The sequence below is a fragment of the Haemaphysalis longicornis genome, unplaced genomic scaffold, assembly GCF_048455015.1.
Source record: "Haemaphysalis longicornis isolate Haplotype H1 unplaced genomic scaffold, Haemaphysalis longicornis Haplotype H1 scaffold_2, whole genome shotgun sequence".
Lineage (NCBI taxonomy): Eukaryota > Metazoa > Arthropoda > Arachnida > Ixodida > Ixodidae > Haemaphysalis > Haemaphysalis longicornis.
In genome coordinates, this window is record NW_027526295.1 from 7,006,730 (window position 1) to 7,028,296 (window position 21,567).

A 21,567-nucleotide genomic window follows, 5' to 3' on the forward strand; every position below is an offset into this window, starting at 1 on the left:
AGACAAATTAGTTCTCTCAAGTAGCCTCGCAAGCTCACCTCAAGCTCACATTTACCTCGCCTCTATTTCTGGACCTATACCTGGCAAGCTCGCCTCTAGGTCAGTTGAGTACAGATGAGTTTGACCTCGCCTGAGCCGCAACCCACCCTCAGCCTCACTTCATGTTGACCACGTGTCAACCTGAAGCTCATAAGCCAACAATTTTTTTTCTCAAGATGATTCGAAACATTCTTCGAAGACCTAGCGGCCTTTATGCAGCTGAAATGGACACTTTATATACTAGGCATGAGTGCTAGCATTTAGGAGTATCAATCAGCATAAGGCAATATTCAAGGCAAAACTTTTCATTCCTCTATCTTGCAGAGCATTGTAGGGGTTCATCAGCATTGTATAATTGAGGGAAAAAGTTTGCCACACGACAACAGCTGTGCGTAATGGGTCTAAAGAATAATAAGTATATGTTGTTTTGAAGCTCATTATTTTTGAACAAGCTAGATGATATTACATTTTTTAGAGATGACACTGGGAATAAGCACTGTGCCTGTGTCACATTTGCAGCCTCGTGTTATAAGCCTTATTACCTACCAACATTCGTAGATAAGTTTAGAAGGCATTTTGTTTGAAAGTATAAGTAGGTTGGGTTTCAAAAGCACAATAAAAATTGCAAGTACACGGCAAAGTGTCTGCACAGCAAAGAATGCACAATGATAATCAAACTCATTAAAACCTAAGCTAAACACTCAATCTTATTTAGCCGGGTGAAGTTATTCAAGGAGGGATCACATGAAAACAAATGGCCCCCCTTCCTACCGCTCTAAACCAATTTCTCACATTTTCTATGGCCATATTCCATGAATTTGGATTACCACTTCCTGGCTACTCACACTCAGCCAGCTGCTAACCCTTAGTTAAAGTTACATTTCATTAGGCATGTAAACAGCACAGCTTCGTTTATCCATCCATCTGAATTCCTTCCTTTGACGAGTCATTACCAAAACCAGCGCAACTTTAGCACTCATAGAGGTGACTCAACTTGCACAAACTTTTATGGGGGATGCTGATAACTCTTTACCAATGTGAAGCCAACTAGCTTAATAATCGAACTAGTTGGACCTTCTGGGTAGACCTACTGTTGATCTGCTATCGATATCTCATGTTGCTGCCCGCTGCCGCAGCTGCACCAATCGCCACTTTCCTCGTGACGGCAGTTGCGACGAGCAGCATTTCAAGCTGCTCAAGCTCCTTCCATTGTGGTGTACTTCTCGGTCTTCCCCGCCCATGACTAGGGCCTGGTGCGTAGTCACCAGTGGCAATGGGGAAGGAAGGTCTGGACCCATGCGGCAACGTATACTAGGCGCGTCTAGAACGTTCTAGGGTCCCTCGCCCCCTTCTCAGGACCCCCCTCCAGCAGTGCTGTTTCTCCTTCCCAAAGTGCCTTCTCGGCTCTCACTCAAATTTTCTCTATTTTGTGTGCCTCACAAGCATTCCATGCAACAGGTTCCAAAAATCAATTCCAGATATGTTCTTTTCTCAAGGCATGCCGAACTAAACCAAACAAGTGCAAGGGGTGAGTGGTAGTTGGAAGATGGTGCAGTTGTGCCAGTGCAAGGATTGTGTAGTTTGCCTGGAACCCTTATTTATAAATTAGGGTTCCGTGCACAAACACGATAATACATTATGTACTGTAACGGCGTAATTTGGTCCAACACCTGCCGCTACGGTAGCGGCAGGTTTTACTGGTAACATTGATGACACCTAGCACATACAAACTTGAATCAATTACACTTGTTACATAGATGAGAAAGACAGGCAAAAGATTAAGAGTACTTAGCGGGACATGGCTGACTGGATCTCGGTCTCCCGGCGGGAGGGCACGACGACGAGCGGCAGAGTTTCTGAAGTGAGTCCCGGCGCAGGCCGCCCGCCGCCCTCAATAGCCGGAGGCGCCGCCTTTTATTCGCTTCAAGCGGTCCGGTGGGGGACGTATTGGGGTAAAAAGCGCATCCTGAAGCGTGCGGACGCAATGGAACAAGGCTTTCTGCAGCCAATCGGGGAGACGCTTCTTAGCTCCAATCAGACATGTCCCCGCCAAAGTTAAAAGGAAAAAAATCAAACATAGAAGACACCAAGTTCAAACTCGAAGGCGCCCGTTTCTGCAAAAGAATTACTGTTGAGAATAAAGTAAAGGTATACAAACTCGAAAGGGAAAAGACAGGCGGTCGTTTGAACGAGACCGGGGTTCGGAGAACAGAGCGGCCCGCGCAGACGCAAGGGGGGGGGGGGGGGGCGGTAACCTAACCCTCGCAACAGCCGTGTCCCTGGTCGCTCAACGCGTAGACACACTCGCCGGTCCGTTTCTCAGCAAAAAAGGGGGCCAGGGCCCAGCCACGTCCGAAGCGCTTTCACACAAAGCACTTGGGAGGAAGAGCCCCGGCGGCGGGAACAGAACTCAAAACAACCAGAAAACATTAATAGACCTCCGCTTCGCGACAGTACTGTCTTACCAAATTCACGTACCACAGGCATAGAAGGGGCAGTTTCAATCCATTCATCAACGCTTGTGGATGCCTGCAGTAAATGTATGAATACAGGGTAACACAATGCATATTTGAACTAGCTAGCTCAAGCCATTTATCACGGTAGACGTGGTTCGACTTTCTTTTTGTCAAGCCTTTGCAGGACAAATGCGTTCACAATGACACCACTTCAGAAAAAAGATACCGAGTTTACCAGACCAATGACACTATAGGAAAAGCACAAGTGACAAAAAGCTCAGTGACACACATTAAATGAGAAACCCCCAAGCAAACTTAATTGCTGCGATTAGAAGTATTACAGTAAGGAAGCAATTTCAGAAATCAGAAGTCGCGAAGGTGAAATGTGCATCAGCTATAGGTGCATGCCACATTACAAGTGCGGAAAAACAACCACCATGAAATCCCAGGTACACGAGTTAGTATACATTGGCTTTCATACAGAAGAGCAAAACGAACAACTGAGAATAATTCCCTGCGAAGCAAGCATCAACATAGGCAGCGTACTTTTAGTTGGAGGTTATATATTCCAAATGCTGAACATCTGAAATACATTGCTCACGGTAACACTAAGCACAATGACAGAGAAAAGGCTACAAGGTACCATTGTGGGCATACAAGCGGTAAAACATAACCTCACTCAACTTAACGTAGTCTAGCTGAACTAACAAATACAATCACTGAAATCTCCAACCTAAAGAACCCCAGTGCTAACTCAAATGGCAACCTGGATCAAAATACACGAAAAAAAAAGCAGCCGTAGTCAAACTGCCTCCCTGCATTGCACCAAGGAGATATACGCCATCGAAGCAACCACGCTGGATTCGGGTATGCCCGACGTAGATTTAGACACTACGCTTTTTCAGTTTAACTCAAATCCAACATAACGAAAAATAAATGCATCACTAATTTTGTTAAGTGGCGATTCTACTTTGTAATGTAGCACCTTCTCGCTGTGTACCAGAAAATATACTCGGAACGCGGGTTTAGCGACGGCTCAGGGTATATCGTGCTGCGCTTCCAGGTTTCGCCAAGGCAGGTCCATTCGCAAAGTACTTCTTTTTTTAACTTCAAAAGGATACACGGGAACTGCTGCTGGGTCATACTGCCAGCGGTTCCGATAGCCACCCCGCGAAACAATAGCATCAATTTCGGCAATGTCATCAGGAGTACCGATATCGTATCACTTGCGGATTGCCTCCCCGCTCTCGAAAAATTTCCAGCGCCACGCCGCGTTTACTGTGCAGCGCTATCGCACTGCCGCGCTAATAACAAAGGTCAAAAGAGCGAGCGGGTGTGTTTTAAATTTTCCTGATCAGCAGCACGCGCCTCCTTCCTTCACTCGTTCTTAAGTGGGAAGCGTTAGCATTTCAAGCGTATTTGGCCACTGTTGATGAGCTTGAAGAAAACGTATACACTTCAGCAAAGCCAAAAATAATTCATTTAATATTAGACTGCGAGCTACGTTCGGGGCTCAAGTGTCGATTGCCCGTCGCGCCAGAGCGCTTTCGCCGGAGGATCGGTTTTCAATTGCAAGCTGGCTGCGCGGCGAGCATTCCGGAGGCCGCGTCCGGTGAATCACGCGATGCAGGTAGCAGGGGCCGTATCACGATCGGTCAGGCATCCTAACTGCTTCCCCCGCATAGCTTTTTTTTCCCCGTGCTATCCCAAAGGAAAAAAAAAAAAACGCAGTGTCTAGCTCGCCGTCCGACGGCTCTTTAGCTGGGCCTACAGTGCCGCCCGCGGCGCTGCAAACGCATGCTCCCGTGCCGTCTGGCCGGTCCGGCGCTGGTGCGGCTCTTGTACGGATCCTTTCAGCACACGTCCCAGCACAGCGCCTTCGAGCTTCAGTTGGCTTAAAATAAAAGAGAATAAGCTTGTTACGACTTACTACCGTATAAACCGAAATATAGGTCGAGTGGGAATATAGGTAGACCCCCTACCTTGAGGTGGGAAAAGTTGACAAAAAAATAATTCGGCACAGATGCGCACACACAATGTCTATATTTATTTTCGACGCCAGTCCGTCACTCCCACTCACTATAGGCTCTGTGCAGTCAAGTTTGCCGAGCGAGCGCAGTGCCATCTACTGCGCCTCCGCGCAACACTGGGTAGGCCGAGCCGCGCCGTCTTGGCCGGCCGCCTGCTTTAGGCACTGTACCCGCCGTGGTGGCTCAGTGGCTAAAGCGTTGTGCTGCTGAGCACGAGGTCGCGGGTTCGATTTTGTGATGGAGGCGAAAAGCAAAAATGCCCGTGTATACGAGATTTCGGCGCACGTTAAAGATCCCCAGGTGGTCAGAACTAATCTGGAGCCCTCCACTACGGCGCGCCTCATCACCTGCGTTGCGTCGGCGCGTTAAACCCTACAATAGAGAGTTTTAACATATCGTTACCGCGTTTGCGTTACCGTTTACCGTGTTTGCGGGGGTCGACTGCGCATGCGCGAGAGTTATCGTGAACGGTAACTTACCGGCACAGACTTTACCGTCGCCAGCGAGCTTCCTGAGCAGACGAAGTTTACCTTCGCGTATTGATTACACACACTAAAAATTTTTACGCCCAAAAAGGTGCTTCAGCTTGTCGCCGCAGGAGCACCCTAAAAACTGAATATTTTGCACCCTTTAGGGTGCTTGGATTCTGTCGCCGCAGGAGCACCCTTTGTGAAGCACCCCAGAAGACGGGTGACTTATAACACCCTTTGAGCCCTAAAAGTATCCTAGGGTGCTACTTAGCACCCCAATCTGTAGGAGCATCTTCTGCAAAAGCACCCACCTAAAGGGGTACAAGAAGGGTGCGTCATCCTCGGTTCATAAATGGTGCAGCAGGTGTGAAGCCACATATTGCACAATATCACACACGATTATGGTATGAAACATTCGTGCTTTCCAAGCTCGGTTCTGTGAGACATTCCGTTGAAGCTCAACATCAGCTGATAATTTCCTTGAACTTGGGTCACCGATTGTTAAAACATCAATTTAAAGAGTCAGGAGCCACATCTCAACACAGAGTTATAACTTTAGAGGTAGTTGATTATTCAAAACTTCGTAAAAAACCAATTATATGTTCACTTTGCCGAACTGCAGTACACATCCTTCGAACTTCACTGCACAGCATCACCATGCTATGCAGTGAAAGCAATTAGGTGTGCAACACTTCAACCACACAAAACTTCCTTGAACCTTAAAACCCTTGGCTTCTCAGTATTGCATCAAACTTCCAATCACGGTAGCTACCTACAATGTTTAGTGCCTTATTCTTGAGCTGAGCAGGAAGGTTCAATATGAAGGAAGACCAAATGCAAAATGTATAGTTTCCTCCATACTGTGGCTCATAATCTACTCATAAGTTGGGTACCCAAGCCATTTATTTTCTTTTGCATTATTCTTTTTGCTTTACGAAAAAATATTCATATGGTACAGCACTCGCAAGGTTTGGTGGTATATGGAGTTTTATAAGTATACATTTAGACTAAATGACCCCACATAGCAATAACAAGAACTGCAAACATCACAGAACAATGCATATAAGTTCCCTGGTGAAGCCCATGGTTGAAATGTAATGTCATTGTTCCTAAAACATTATTTTATCATGAGGCTAGCTTGTACATGGTGCCTTGCATTATGTCCCTGCCGGTGTATGTGGGGTCATTTGTCACTGTTGCAAATGAAAAGCCAACAGCCAGGGCCCATTAGTTTTGGCTAGTATTACGAGGTGCCTCACGGCAAGCATTCTACGTCTATAGACTTTTTTAGAGTTGACTAGAACTGAAATCAGCAAAAGATTCTCTACAAAACATTCAGTCCATCCGCAGCTTTAGGGTTTGCTAATTTCCATATTTGGGTTTCTTCTGCCTTTCTTAACAACATTTTTCTTTTGATAAGAAGGTGCATAAACAAAAGCAAAAAGCTTTTCTGTAAACCTTTGGTAGCTATATAATTGTTACAAAATATTTTACTCTAAATATGGCAGCTTAAACTGGGAATATTTGCATTTAGAAACATTAAAATAAGCTTAAATTGATCATAAATTTTTAGCTGTTTTTACGCAAAACTGCACATGGGATATGAAGTGCACTGCAGGGAGGGCTCTGGATTAGCTTTAGCAAATTTGGGACATTTAAGGTGCACTGAAATCTCTACACATGCACTTTTTCACTTTCTGTATCCACCAGGAAAATGGCTGCCAATTTAGACAGCGATTCTTAATAGTAGTTGACGTGCATTTTAAAATAATCTAAAAAATTATAGCCACAAAATTAATTTTTACAAGTTGTAGACATTGCACGTTACACCAGACATTGGACTACACTGTCAAGAGCTTTGATATCTACAATGACCTCTACAAAGCAAGCTTATACTGGTAGAATGTTTCATACCATAATTACTGTGTGTTCAGAGCTCACGTGTGAAGTATGGATACTGCTGCTTCAGCAAGAACCGAGGATGAGCACCCTTCCTGGTTCTGAAAAAAAAATAACAGAGGAAATGCCTTAAGCAGGATTCTGAAACAGGGTTGAAAGAAACAAGAATGAACGAGAAATTCTTTCAAAACATGTAAAGCAATGCAAACATATTTATTTCAACTTCATTTCTACAAAAGACCACCTCATGAAGACTGGTGATGGGGTATTGGCTCAAAAAAAGAGCAGAGAGCACTTATATAAATGCTACAGGGAGCCTTCGCAGCCAAAAATTGTTTGAGCACCTAAACTAATCACTGTTCAACAAACTCATAAAAAATGTTTGAATGCATAAAAAACCAGTGGTAAACAAAGGAAACAGTTAAAACAGTATGACGGCACAAGTTTGTCCCGTCGTTCTCTTCTGTGTCCTGGGTTTTCCTTTGGTTTTTCATCCATTCAAACATGTACCAGCTAGCCCAGTCCAACGCCTTGGTATCATAAAAATATGGATAGTCAATCCTTACAGAAAGTTGAAAAAAAAGAAAATAAAGTAGGTGACAAAATTAAAACGACAGCAAATTGGTTGGCTTTTAATTTTAAATGATAATATAAAGAATAATGGCATGAATGAAAGTGAGCAGCACACGAAGTACCATGTTGCTAGCCCGACATTTCACTTTGAAGCAAAATGTCCGCTTTCAACACTACATAGACCAAACATGCAATGAGGCGTTCCTTTAGGCACACAAAATATACCATAATTGTTAACTAGATACAGTTTCAGACATACACAGCGACATCATATAAAAATATATGGTTCCCATACAAAGATTGATCATAACAAAAATTCAGGACTACATTTATCAGACTGGCATCAATGTGCAAAGCAGCTTAATGAAGGAAGACGGTCTTCACTAAAAACATGTTAATATTGAGAGCTCATGTGCTTCCCTGCAAGTTGGGTGTGTAAACCCACTGACACCTTAACTAACCTGCCTGAATCATCACTTTATAGACATTGAGGAATTTTACGAATTGGTTTATTGTAGCAAGCTGTCTAGTTTATTTCCCTATTTTTCTTGGCATTTCGTGTCTAATTCTAAATTTGGTGACTAGATAGCTTTTACTATGGTCGTGCACTGGTGACAACGAATATTTGATTTTACTTTAAAAAAATTTTCAGTTTTGTTTTATTGCTCACCAGCCAACGATCTGAAATACCAGAGGCGCTTAAAAGTATGTTGGCATTTCCTTCCTGCATTGTAGTACAACTAATCATGACTTTTACCATAATTTGTTCACAAATCGTAATATTTTGAAAGTATTCAGCCGAATGAAAATGTCATTTCAGAAGCATACACAATCAATAAGGCCTCAATGACTCTCACGACGTGGTCCACTTGTTTCTGTCACAAATAACCTGATTGCAGACACATTCCACCGAAGACGAAGGTAACATGCCCTCTTGGGTGATGAATATTTAAAAAGCCTTACGAATAAATTAGCTGCTGAGCACGTGAACTTGTGGCATTAAAACAAAAGAGCCTTCTGCGGCATCTTTCACTTGGAGGAGTGCTTGACCACGAACTTTGAGAAGCTGGAAAATGCTCCATGAGTCGCTCCAGCCAGCAGAAACGATGCAGGACACAAGTTGGTAGGCGGACCGCTGGCATCCTGCGATTGTGAACATATTTCTCTTTAGTAGATTCTCTTCTTTTTGTACCACTGTTTATTTCACCTTTAACAAGCAGCTGAACTCCTTAACGTTCGCATAATAAAATGCTGCAATGAGGAACAGTTAGCAGGGTTACCTCAATTTTGCTTTTATACGAATGAACACAATGTAGGTAATCTGCACACAACTACAATCAAACTACAATTTTCACCTACTTCACTGCTAACATCAGCGTTTTACTGCTCAAGCACAAATACAGGTTAGACATGTGAGCAATCTGCTAAACTGATCCCCACAAACTGAACAATCAGGCATCAGAAATTGGCAAGGAAGGAAGGAGGTGTCACCTTTAAATTTCACTTTTTTGTTCAAAACATAAACAACACCTGGAAGCTTGAAGCGTGAGAGGGGGTCTTTCACGCTGACAATGTCAGAACATAGCTTGCTAGTGGGCACGTGCACGATGTGCACAATGTGTTTCTTGAAAATGTGTGCAAAAGCTTTATTGATGAGTAGGACGAGAATTGCAGCACGTTTTGACACAGGCCTTGTAGACGCTTCTGCCTGCTAATGTCAATGCGGATTCCTGCTAGTCGCCCTCTTCGCTTCTTTCTGAATATAATGCTTTAGGCAGCCACAAGGACTGCATCAAAATGTGCAGCAATTACCTACGTCCCTCACATCGGTAAAACTCTCGCACACATTTTCAAGAAACGCAGTGCATACATCGTGCATGTGCCCACTAGCAAGCTGCGTTCTGACATTGTCAGCGTGAAAGACCCCCTCTAACGCTCCAAGCTTCCGGGTATTGTTTATTAGATTCCATGCGCTGAATGCAAATCAGTGTACATTGGCGAAACGGGCAATCTGCACAGAAGATTAACGCAGCACTGGAACGAAGTGAACAAGGGCCATGCAAAAACAAGTCCACTGGCAGAGCACCGTGAGAGGACGGGACACGTGGTCGACTGGAACAAGACAAAATTACTGACAACTGAGTGCAATCTATTTTCTCGATTACTGCTCGAGTCCCTCATCGTTCAGATGACGCCTAACATTATCAACATAATGGATGGCAATCTGCACCATATCTATGCAAACTCATTGCGCCGCGTAATGCCCAATATATAGCTTCGTTTTCCACGACACATGCTCACCGTGAACAAGCACCAAACCGTTAAATGGCTTTCTTGACTTGGTCAGTGACGTACGTTTCATCACTGCAATAATGCTTTTACCTGCCTACACGGCATTCCGTCAAACACTGGACTACACCACATGAGCCATTGCCGTTCTTAACCTGCACCAGAGTATATAACCTTTCACTACTGCTATGAGATAGACCCATAAACGCACTTCAATATGGCCTTTATATTTAGCTCTTGGAAACATTATGTATAAGTTCACCTTTATGTTGCACCTGCTACAGCAGCTGGTAATATACCAAAAACATGAAAAAAAACAGTGGTTTAACACGCCAAAGCTACACTTGGGATATGGGGAGCACTGTAGGGGAAGGCTTCGCATTAATTTTGACCACCTGGGTATTTTTGTGCGCACCGAAATCTCAAAACACGGGCGTCTTTACGTGTTGCCTCCATCTGAAAAGCGGCCACACCAAGCGGTATCTAACCGACATTCGCCTCCACAGCACACCACCCTAGCCACTGCAATGGATTAAACATATGAAATAAAGCGAGTGTTGGAGTGCAAATGAAAAGATTAATCACACGTCTTATTTTCCCAATCGATCTACCTTTTGAAATCCACCATGCAATCGCCCCTCCCCTACCAGCCTACCAGAACACCTTTGTCTCAAAAGGTAATCAGGCTGTTGTTAATGAAGTAAGTATTTACAATTCGAGACTTGCCACCGTTAAAGTCATGCACTTTGTTTTAGAGATAAGCGACATTAGCCATTTGCAGCACCAGGAGTCAATTGTATTAAGATCAGATTGAAAGCATTGACGGTAGTTGTTGAAAGAAATTGTGTGATAAATTACATCATCATCTGCAAATAGACCTAAATGGGAGGATATGCAACATGGAATATAGACAAGACCAAGCAACCTGCCTGGGGGGACAACAAAGTGGCACGAGCAAAAGAAGTATATAGTTATTAAAAGTAAACTGCATTTGAGAAGAATAAAAATCTTTCGCTCAAGTGAGGACATTAGGGTGAAGTTTGAGAAGTAGTGAGAAGGTGTGCAATGCGATTGAATGCTTTAGAAAAATCGAGAAAAACTACCGCAGTTTGTAAGCCTGCGTCAATGGATCAATGTAGATCGTGAACAAATCCTGAAAGTTGTGTTTCTCAAGTAACCCTTGTGAAAACCGTAGTGATACTCGAATGTGATATTGTGATTTTATAAATAATTAGCCACCTGAGAGTGGATGAAATGTTTCCCGACCTTGCATATGGTGCTTGTTAGGGAAATTTAGAGGTGAAGTACCGCCTCCTGATTTAAAGATTGGTACTACCTCGACTATCTTCCAACCATTGAGAATAGTGCCTGTCATGAGAGACTGCGAAAAAAGCGCTGTCAGAATTCTACAGACTGCGGGATGTACTTTTCGGTATAGTATGATTAATACCAGTATGATCTGAAGTAGACCAGTTTGTATTGCAAGTTCAAAACCATATCGAAAGATCCTAAATGTTTGCTTGGCTTGATTACATACGAATACTTGCTTCAAAGTCAGTTCAATTTCTCTTCTTGCCCTTTAGTCATCAGCCCCAGATTCTCTTCAATATCTCTGCTAAGCAATGACACGCTCCAAACGCACAGCACTGCTTCATGAAAATGTTTCAAATAATCAGAGGCCAGAGCACTGCTAACAGGTATACATCATGGCAGGTTCCACAACATGCAATAACTAACCTGAAAGTACATAATCGGTGGGTGCACCGATATGGCAGCAGTGCCTGGACCGATGTGTCGAGCAAATGCGCTGACTTCTGAACGGGTGGTCCAAGCGGCCAGATGATGGATGAATGACCATTCCTGGCGGCAAAGCGTACGGAGCACCAACGAAAGGCCAGGCAGTACTTGGGTACAGCAGGTGCAGTGTCGGTTGGCCAAGGGAGGCCCTGGCAAAGCCTTTGAAACTTGACTGGAAGGCAGCTGACCCAGGACAGCCAGCAGCAGCACCTGCAGGTGCATAATCTGTGAGTGTGCTGACACTTGTTGAAATACAAGAAGAGCACACACAAAGCATGAATGCTTAGGTCAAGTAGATTTTTAATCGTTTAAAGACAGTAACCTCCAAGGCACTAATAAGAACATTCCCGGAACACCCCAAGTGAAATTTAGGTCACAGTAAGAATGTATTTATTAGACCCGCAGGTACTGTGATTGGGGTATGCATGATATATGCAAAGCTCACTGCTGAGCTAATTTGCATGGAACGCATGCTAGCAGCTCATCTGTATCCCTTGCTTTCAATCGGAACTGGTGTGTGATAGTTGAGGCTCCTCCATTTCAATGTCTGACTTGTATCTGCACGTTCAATTCTCCAATATAAATCGAGTTGAGTGAGTGCCTACAGCTTTCTTGTTAGTCTCTGTATGGCCTGCGGTTTTGCGAAAATGAGAACTTGCGAATTGGCTCAATTTTCTGCACTAATTTAAACAATACATATGCCTCTGATATCAAGCCCCAGACTTCCCGAGAGCTACTCCGACGGAATCCGCAGGCGCCTCGTAGGCGTTGTGAAATCTCCCCCACTACCCCGAGACTATGCTAACTCCCTGCGAGGCCACATGCGCGCATTTCACCTTCAATTCGTGCATTTCACCTTCAATGCGCGCATTTCACCTTCACCTTCAATTCTTCGCGGCCCGAAGACCGCGAGGCGTACGGTCGCCGGTCTCGCGAGCGCAATAGCTGCGAAGCGCACTGCACGGAATTCGTGTAGGGGGGGGAGATTTCACAACACCTACGAGACGCCAGCCAAGGAATCAAGTGTACGCTTTTTCACATGCACTTCCAGGGAACCTCCTGTTCATGTTATTTCTTGGTATACCGCGGGTACTCACGAAGGAGGACTAATAACAGCGTCGTGCCACTCACGCGAAATTGCAACTGCGATCTGCAGCTGCAAAGGCACTATTTGGGAGACACATAAACAAACGCCCCGGTGTTAAAGAGCCTTGCGTGATGTGAAATTATTAGCAGCCGTGTACCACAGCGCGAGCATCGTAGCCAAGGTCTAGCTTCAGCGTAAATTGATGCTGACTTCTGCGGAAACGGTGGACTGGGCGCCAAACAAGTATACTAACTCACGTAGGCTCTCAGAGCAAACGAGATGGGGGTCTAGCGAATTACTGACCCATAAACACCAGAACTCGTTCCAACCAAATACAGAATAATAAAAAATGCGTACTTACCCGAGCAAAAACGATGTTTCCAACGTACAATTCTCCTTCACTGTCGTCTTCATCTCGCGGACACACGAACACGCTTTGTCCTGATGCAATGTCATCCACTTTTGACGCGTAGTATTTTATCCGGCGATGATCGTTCTTCCGGGGTCGCCATGTTCAACACACGCGTAGGTTGGAAGGGTAGACATCACCCATAAAGCTTTTATAACTATGATTTAAGCTTGAAATAGATAAAACAGATCAAATCACGCCACCAACCACTCGGCACAAAACGCCATGAAAAAACACACGAAAAGTGAGATATAGTTGCCAGACTTCAAATGCAGCACCTCTATGTTTGACGAAAATTGTGTTAGTACTGTAATGTTGGTAATTATCTTTCTGCTTTCAAAGTCTGAAATGTGTTTATAACTTAAATTTAAGGTTTTTAAACACAAAAAGTGAATACACATAAAGTAATTGACATATATACTGATATTGTAAAGAGGTTTTGACGTTTGTTTTGGTTTTGTTTTCACGGCGGGCTTCTCAAGAGAGAAGGTGCGAGAAAACGAGCTTCTTTGGGTTTAGGAAGAGGGCGGTAAATGTCGGCGTGATAGACTGGAGGTTAACCAAAAGACAGTCGGCAGATTAGCACTCGGAGCTCACAGTAAGACTACAAATGAGGCGGTACAAGGCGATATGGGTTGGGCTTCATTTGAGGCGAGGGAAGAGCAAAGTAAGATACGTTTTGAGGAGCGGCTTAGACATTTAGATGAGAAGAACTGGGCAGCCAGAGTGCACATGTACGTGTACCTTAAAAGTGTGGACACCCAATGGCGGAAGAGGACGCGAAAGCTGGCGACTAAACGTATTTGACCGCGGCAAATAAACAAGGGGGGGGGGCAGTTAAAGCAAGTGAAGGAAACAGAGACGCTCATGTGGAAAGAGAGGATGGAAAAGAAGGGATCGCTGGGAATCTACAAAGCAAGCAAAAAAGAGATCCGGAAAGAGAACTTTTATGACAACAATAAAGGTAGTGCGTTGCTCTTTGAGGCGCGGGCTGCCTGCTTGAGAACTCGAACTTACATGAGCAAATATTCGTCCCAGGATGAGACATGTGTTGTATGTGGCAGGGATAAAGAAACAATCGACCACATAGTAATAGGATGCCAAAAGATTCAGCCGGATAGAATTGGGGGAAACGTCCTACTTCCTGAGGCATTGGGATTCGCAATTGATGGAAGCATTAACTGGTCAGCAGTAGGTATTACTAAGCAGCGGCTGGAGTATTGGTGTAAAAAAAGCAGGGAAGTCGATAAAATAACATCCCAGCCAGGGGTAGCGGAAGGGCAGAATTAAAAAGAAATCCGAGTTGAGGGACTAGATTTAAATTCAAACTACTAAGATAGGCTAGATGGCGCACGCCATTACCCCGATTCAAAGGGGAGGCCTTTCATCATCATCATCACCATCATAGAAAGCAAGGAACAGGCGCTACCCTGGTCGTAAAAAAAAGAGCTAATGATACCCTCGCCTTAAAAAAAAAACAGGTTCGACGAGGAATCGAACCACTGACCTACAAAACAGTAAACAAACGCGTTAATACTCAGCTATCTCGGCGAGCGGTGTTTGGTGTGCCTAAAACAACTCTATCCCTTTCAGTCACCGTGTCTCCATATGGAGACCCGACTTTCTTCGTCGTTTTCCTCGTAAAAACGGAAAGAGTTCATTCTGCAGAGCGGTGTGGCTGAAGTTCGAAACCTACGGAAGTTAAAGGTAGCACCATGTGATGTGGAATGGCGAAACCGCACTCATAAACATTGTTTCAAAATGAACGCCACGAAGTTTTGTGGGAGCTCCAGTGTGTTACCGTTCTAAGTTCTCTTTTACTGTGGCGTAAATCATTTATAAAGGCTAAAAACACCTCTTTCATGTGCAGAAATTATTATTTCACCTCCTTGTTTGTAAACTGCCTCAGGATATTTATTATTTTTATAGGGAAAAGCAGGAATGAGTAATGGTGTCTCCGTGTGAGGACACGACGCCATTTGTGTAATAAGTATTCTAGAGAGACTGAACCTTTTTTCTTACCTCTAGACACTTGACAATGCTGAACCTCCAGGTATGGAATTTTTCTGCAGTGAATATAATAATTCGTGACTGAAACGGCTATACTTACGTAAGTTGTCAACGAATATTGTCGCTTGTGTCTAGTTTATGCTGCATTTCTGAAATTTTGGCTGTCCTAACGCTTGTTTCTCACCCACCGGTCTTGCAGACGAGGCCGCATTGCTAGCGCTGCAAGCGATTGAGCCAAAGCTCCCTTATTTGACTCAAGAAAAGCTATCGCAGTCAACCCGACCTTTTCTGCGCAAGCCACGGTAGCCACGAAATTAATGGAATGTGCCGTTAGAATTATGGCGTTGATAACGCTTGTTTGTCCGGCGCCGTCTTGCAGACAAGCAACGTCGCGCTAATACTACAAGCGATGTCACTCCTGGCATGTCAGGCGCATCAAACCCGTCGTGTAAAACGACTGCTAACAGTGCGAAAACCTCTGAGTTTGTAACAAGTGGGGATTATTAGAAAGCGACCGAAGCATGCGGTGGCGGCGACGTAATAGGTAGAGCAAACAGGTAGGCAGAACGGCAACGACGAGCGAAAATGATTTTACACGATCGCCCCCGTCGGCCTGCGCAAAAAAGGAAGATAGAACCCCTGCATACACGCCCTCGAAGAAAGCTGTACAGCCGATTCAGTTTGTTGTGGACGAAGAGCAACCGAGGCTGCAGTTACAAACGATTGTGCTTGCCGTGGTATGAGCCAAAGCATATCTTCACATCGTTATGTTATCGTCCGTCTGACTGTTACTTATTGAAGGGAAAATTCAGAACACAAACGTTGACGTCTAGCGTCTATGCCAGACATAGCCGCTGCTGTTTAGGCCCTAAAAACCACCTTCAGGGCATCTGTCGGTTCTGTCTGATGGCGCGCTCGCGCCGCTGATTACGAACAAGGCGTTTGTTGGCGTTCACTGATCGTGTTGGCGAGCCGGTAAACGCCATCACGGTTAAACTCCCTGTTGGAAGACTACGCTGTTGGGACGATAGAGTGCCGACAGAGCTTCTTTTTGGCCCCACAAACGCCATCAAGGTTAAACTCCCTGTTGGAAGACTAGGCTATTGGAACGATAGAGTGCCGACAGAACTTAGTATTGGCCCCACAGGCGTGCTGTGAGCCCAACAAGAAAGTCTTGTTGGACTTTTTGCCCGGGGCATAATAATACGGGAACAAATTCTTAGGTAAATTCGATTTCGTTGAGGACACCGATGCCTCGCGTAAAAGTTTTATTTATAGGACTACAAGAGGCATTTTGTAGCCTTCCCTTCCCGTGCACCCAGACATCGAAACGAACCTTGTGATACACTCGAAGAAGTAGATTAGTGCAGAGTGGAATTTAAACATTCAGCACGTTTTGTTCAATTTACGAACAGCAATTTTAGAGCATTTCCCCTGGTCTATGTGGAGAGTTCATATTTAAACCTCTCAACGGGAGGTGAAATAGGGCAATGTGCGGTTTAAACATTCAGCCTGTTTTTGTGCAATTTTGCATGCTTGCATTCACACACCGTTCTTTGAGGCACCCTAACGATAGGGTGCCGTGGTAACACCCCAATCAAGAAGAAATACTTTTAGCACCCCTTTAACGGTCGTAGCACCCTTTGAAACTGTTGATTACACCCCTGAATTTTGGCACCCTCGAGGTGGGGTGCCCGAGTAATATTTGGGCGCTTGAAAGGTGCAAAAAGGGTGCAAAATGTTCAGTACACCCTTCTAGCACCTTAAGGGGTGTGAAAATGTTAAGATTTACACCCCTTAATTTGTGGCACCCTCATGATTGGGTGCCGGAGCAATGTTTTGGTCCCTAAAAGGTGCAAAAAGGGTGCAAAATGTTGAGTGCACCCTTTTAGCACCTTAAAGGGTGTTAAAAAGTTTAGTGTGCAGCAAATGCAGTGCGGTCGGCGCTTTATGCTTGGTACGGCCGAATAATGTAATCTTACTTGATACTGTTTATTACGTGTTTCTTGATAAATAATGCTCTGGAAAGCGACAATCAACCATTTTTCTCAGATGGATGAGCAAAATGGCCGTCCCTACTGGTTCTAAGCCTTACCCGCCACGGTGGCTCAGTGGCTAAGGCGTTGCGCTGCTGAGCACGAGGTCGCGGGCTCGATTCCCGGCCGCGGCGGCCGCTTTTCTGATGGAGGCGAAAAGCAAAAACGCCCGTGTGTACGAGATTTCGGCGCACGATAAAGATCCCCAGGTGGTCAAAATTGATCCGGAGCCCTCCACTACGGCGCGCCTCATCGCCTGCGTTGCGTCGGCGCGTTAAACCCCACAATCAATCAATCAATCAATGGTTCTAAGCCTTGCCCGCCTTTCTGATAGGTTTCTGAGCTCGCAAAGTGCTTTTAGGCCTCTAAACGTGTGCTAGGCAAGGCAGTGTAGGTTATTGAGTAATTGCTACGTCATATTTTACTCATTTCTTGCCTAAATAATTAGCGCGGGGGCAAATTTTATTTCAGATTGATTCGAACTCTCCTCAGTAGATGGCGCCACCAACTCGTTTTCTTTTTAAAGCTGTACAGGTGATGGCTACACTATTCTCAAAACAACCGCAGTTAGTGTGAATGCTTTACCTCAAAAGTGAAATATTCAGGTTACTTTAAACGAATGTAAATAGACATGAGCAAGAAAACTATGAGTGATTTGCTTTGAGACTACTTCATCAGATGTCGCTACCTGCGCCTCGGCGGCCGGAATACGCAACCCGCAAACGGTGCGCTAAAACGTGCCCTACCGTTTTCAGCGGTAAACGGAAACTCAGGCTACCGGTAACACGGTAAACGGTAACGCAAACACGGTAACGATATGCTAAAACTGCCTAATCAGTCAATCAGCTTTAGGCACTGTGCACGCGCCCTTTCAAAGGCGTCTATCAAGTGGTTAGGTTTGAGTTTGCGGATTAAGTTTGCGGAATACGCTGCAACGGCGGCAGGATGGAGTGTTCTAGACCGAGAGACTTTAAAAGAAACAAAGAGCAGAAGGAAACCTACCGCCCTCGCTGCCCTGAATCGTCCGAGATGGGAAGGCTGGTCACAGCCTCACCGGCGGCACATGTTTCCGTGAAATTTTTAGAAAATACAACGGCGATGACTACCAAGCAGAATAAATGCTGCTGTCAAAGTAAAGTATATCGGCTTTCCAGCCGTTAATACCCGTGAGCTTACAATAAATTTCACCTCTTAGCGAATACCGCGCTCATTGGCAGTATTTGCACGAAGGATGGTTTGTCTGCACCATGCAGACGTCTTCCGCGGCGTTTATAATGAAAATTCACGCGGCACGTAACACTCAGTCGTATTTTAATTGTAAGAGAACTGATTGATGGCTGCAACATCCCACCCCCTTTTATGGAAAAATATGATGGGTCATTTGTATGACAAAAAGCCTGTCAAAAAGTCGAAATACCTAGGTCAGTACAAGTTGTAAAAGCAGCGAATGTGGGATTTTTGCGCTGCAAATAAATGCTGCTCAATAAAACAAAGTCGTTTTAACGGGGCTCACAACAGCAAGAGCAACTTCAGAGAACAATAAAAAATGAACGGAGTTTATGATGATTCTAATATTTGGAGGCCCTGCTTACCCCTAAAAAAGAAGGGATAGTGTTAAAGGGACAGACAACCGATTTTTGTCGAGTATATATTCTCTATCCCAAATGAAAGGGCACCACTTAAGGCACCTTGACGAGAAACGGATTTGCTGATAACGCCCTAGAACTTTTTAAATCGAATTTTTTGATCTACGAGCCGTATGTGTCCCTCCCAAAACTAATGCTGGCAACCATGGCATAGAGTAGCTCGGCAACACACTTTTGTCTGTATGCGAAATAAAAAAAAATATTTAAAAACTTGTTCCCAGCTAAAAAAGTTTGAATCGCAGGCTTTCCTGTTCCTTTATGTGTTTTTTTAATGCAACGGTCTATTTTGCACGAATGCGCCATCTGTTGTGATAGACGATAGGTAGAATCTGGCTTCACGTTGTGGAGGCGGGAAGTTCGATTCTCCCCGGGCGCGACGTTTTCTTTTTTTCTTTTTTTCAGGCTTACGTTGGCGTATTTGAAAACTGAAATCAAATATTTTGGCAGAACAAACGCCTCTGCCTCAGGCAGAATCGTCAAAAGTCCTTCGCTGGGTCTGTTTACTGAACGCTGCCGTTGATTCTGGGCATGGAGGCTCAGTTAGCCACACTGAGAGCAACCCAGTGGCGGCGGGCGGCGTGTCTCAAAACATTTCAAAATAGTGCTAAAAAATAGATATACAATTGAAGCTTGTACAAATACTTCTGTTAAAAGGTTTCCAATACGTAAATAAACATTTAGGCAGTTACAGTAGCTGCTAGGTTTGCGGGTCACGTGACAGGGACACATATTGTAGTGCCAAGTTTCGACACTACGAACCGCCACCCTTCCGTTTTCAGGAAGTTTGCTGCCAAATTAAAATTATTTCCGCCAGTTTGTTTAGAAATTGCTTGTGGTTACCGGGCTATATAAAACGCTGGCTTTCATATGAGCTAGAGAACATATACGCGACAAAAATCGGTTGTCTGTCCCTTTAAAGTGTTCACGGGCATTTCCTGGCGGGCTTGCAGCGAAACCCGTGCATGCTGTGAATGTATTCACGGAGAAGGAGACGGAAGGCACAGAGGTTGCAGTCTTCCCTCGCCCCTTTCGCTCCTGAGGCGATACTGATTGACCTCGTGCACGGAGCAAGAAAACGTGCTCGCTCCGTGATCTGGGAGTGGGACGAACTGGCACCAGCGGAAACGAACTGTCAGGGGCGAGTAGCAGGACACATTCTGGGAATGTTTGGCGATAATTCAAGCCGTAGAATTGAAAATCGTCGTTAGGTTCGTTTCCCGGCTGCAGCGGCCGCTTTTCCGACGGAGGTGAAAAGCGAAAACGCCCGCGTCTTCGAGATTTCGGTGCACGTTAAAGATCCCCAGGTGGTCAAAATTAATCCCGATACCCCCACTATGGGGCGCCTCATCGCCTGTCTGGTGTCGGCGCGTTGAACCGTACAATCAATCAATCGAAAATCGCCGCCAGTTGGTGCGCAGTTCTCGATGCTTCCCACTCGTCTGATCTACATTTGAGCTCGCGTATTTAAGGTAACTATACTTGCTTTGAAGTCACTGCTACTAGTCCGTAATGTATCGTACAGACCGCACTACACCCAAACAATCGATCCAGTGAGACGGAGCACAGCACTCACGAAACCACGGCGGTCCGCGATTTCAAGTATGCGAACAAAACGTCTTCTTTCCAATGCTGTGAACAGCTAATGAATTTGTGCTTTCTAGCGGAAACACAAATTCGCTGAAAAAATTATGTGGAAACGTGAAAACGTGCGCACGAAAGGCTCCACCTGCGTTCTGGCTATGGGTGGCACTGGGAAGTCAATATGGCTTGCCCCCTCCTGCGTACGCGTAGTCAACAGTTCAATCCTTCAGTCTATTCCTAGCCCGGTGCTGTAGAATTACTGTACTATGTTTTAATTAAGCTAAAATTGCGTATACTACATTTAATCCGGTGCCGCCAAGCAGGTGCCCAACCGAATCCCGAGCACGCTGGGGGAGCGGTGGCCGACCCAGTATTTTTCCTATTTCCCGATGGCGGCGCTGGCGTCGCGGCTCAGTGTCGCCCTCTGTTCACTGCATGGCACCTATGCCTGGCGAAGTCACTCGTCCGAACTCTCAGAGTCGTCCGAGGATGACTGCTTCTCACTGTCATCTTCCGTGCCATCAGGCGCGTTGCTGATGGAGCACTTCCTAAATGCTCGTGCAATCATGTCGTCGGGCAGCGACTTCCAAGAGGACACCCAGCTTGACACGGTCGCGAGGGATGGTCTTCGCAGCCGCGGTCCGTACGGGTCTTTTCTTTCTCGCCGGTGTCAGCTTGGTCGTGGCTCATATTGAGTGGAAGAAGCTGGGGTGTGAGAATTTAAAAAGATGTTTAATTAACTGATAAAACTGGGATTACATATATTTGCTACGAAGCACTCAAAGAAAACGTCTGACGCTCTGCTTGGGCGTAGGGCGACTCTCGGCGAACCGCACACACACGTAAGAGAGAGAGAACCCTAACACAAACACTCCCGTTGCGTCTGGCGTCGCCTCATGTTCTCGGGCATAAACACACCCGATTCAGGGGCGCGTTCGGGTTCTTCTTTAAAATCTCGGGTCCTCGCGGCGCGGCTGTGGCCGTAAATTGCGGTCGTTCTGCGCGTGTTCGGGCAGCAGCTCCGGTGGTGTCGAGTGCCTAAGCACCCCGTGGCGGAGAGAGTTCTTGGAATCGTTGGAGCAAGCTGACACCGGCTATCCACTCATTGTACAGTTCGCGGAGCCGATCCATGGATGGCCTCCGCTGTAACAGGGAGCGATCGTGAGTGAAGTTCCCGGACGAAGTCCGCCACTTTGTTCTCAAACTCGGGGTGCACGTCTTGACGTCCACGAAACGATCTGTTCC

The 21,567-nt window shown here is 45.4% G+C and overlaps 1 protein-coding gene and 1 long non-coding RNA gene across 2 annotated transcripts in view; one reads left to right on the top strand and one right to left on the bottom strand.

The window, feature by feature from the left end:
• The window catches only part of LOC144168720 (uncharacterized), a 123,365-nt gene that overhangs the window by 40,500 nt on the left and 61,298 nt on the right, over window positions 1-21,567 (top strand). The gene's annotated exons all lie outside the window — the stretch shown is intronic.
• On the bottom strand, window positions 7,125-13,270 carry LOC144168722 (uncharacterized). The gene is made up of 3 exons (XR_013322210.1): window positions 13,002-13,270; window positions 11,494-11,763; window positions 7,125-8,610 (listed from the first exon to the last, which is right to left on the bottom strand). It is a non-coding gene; the product is annotated as an uncharacterized LOC144168722 (long non-coding RNA).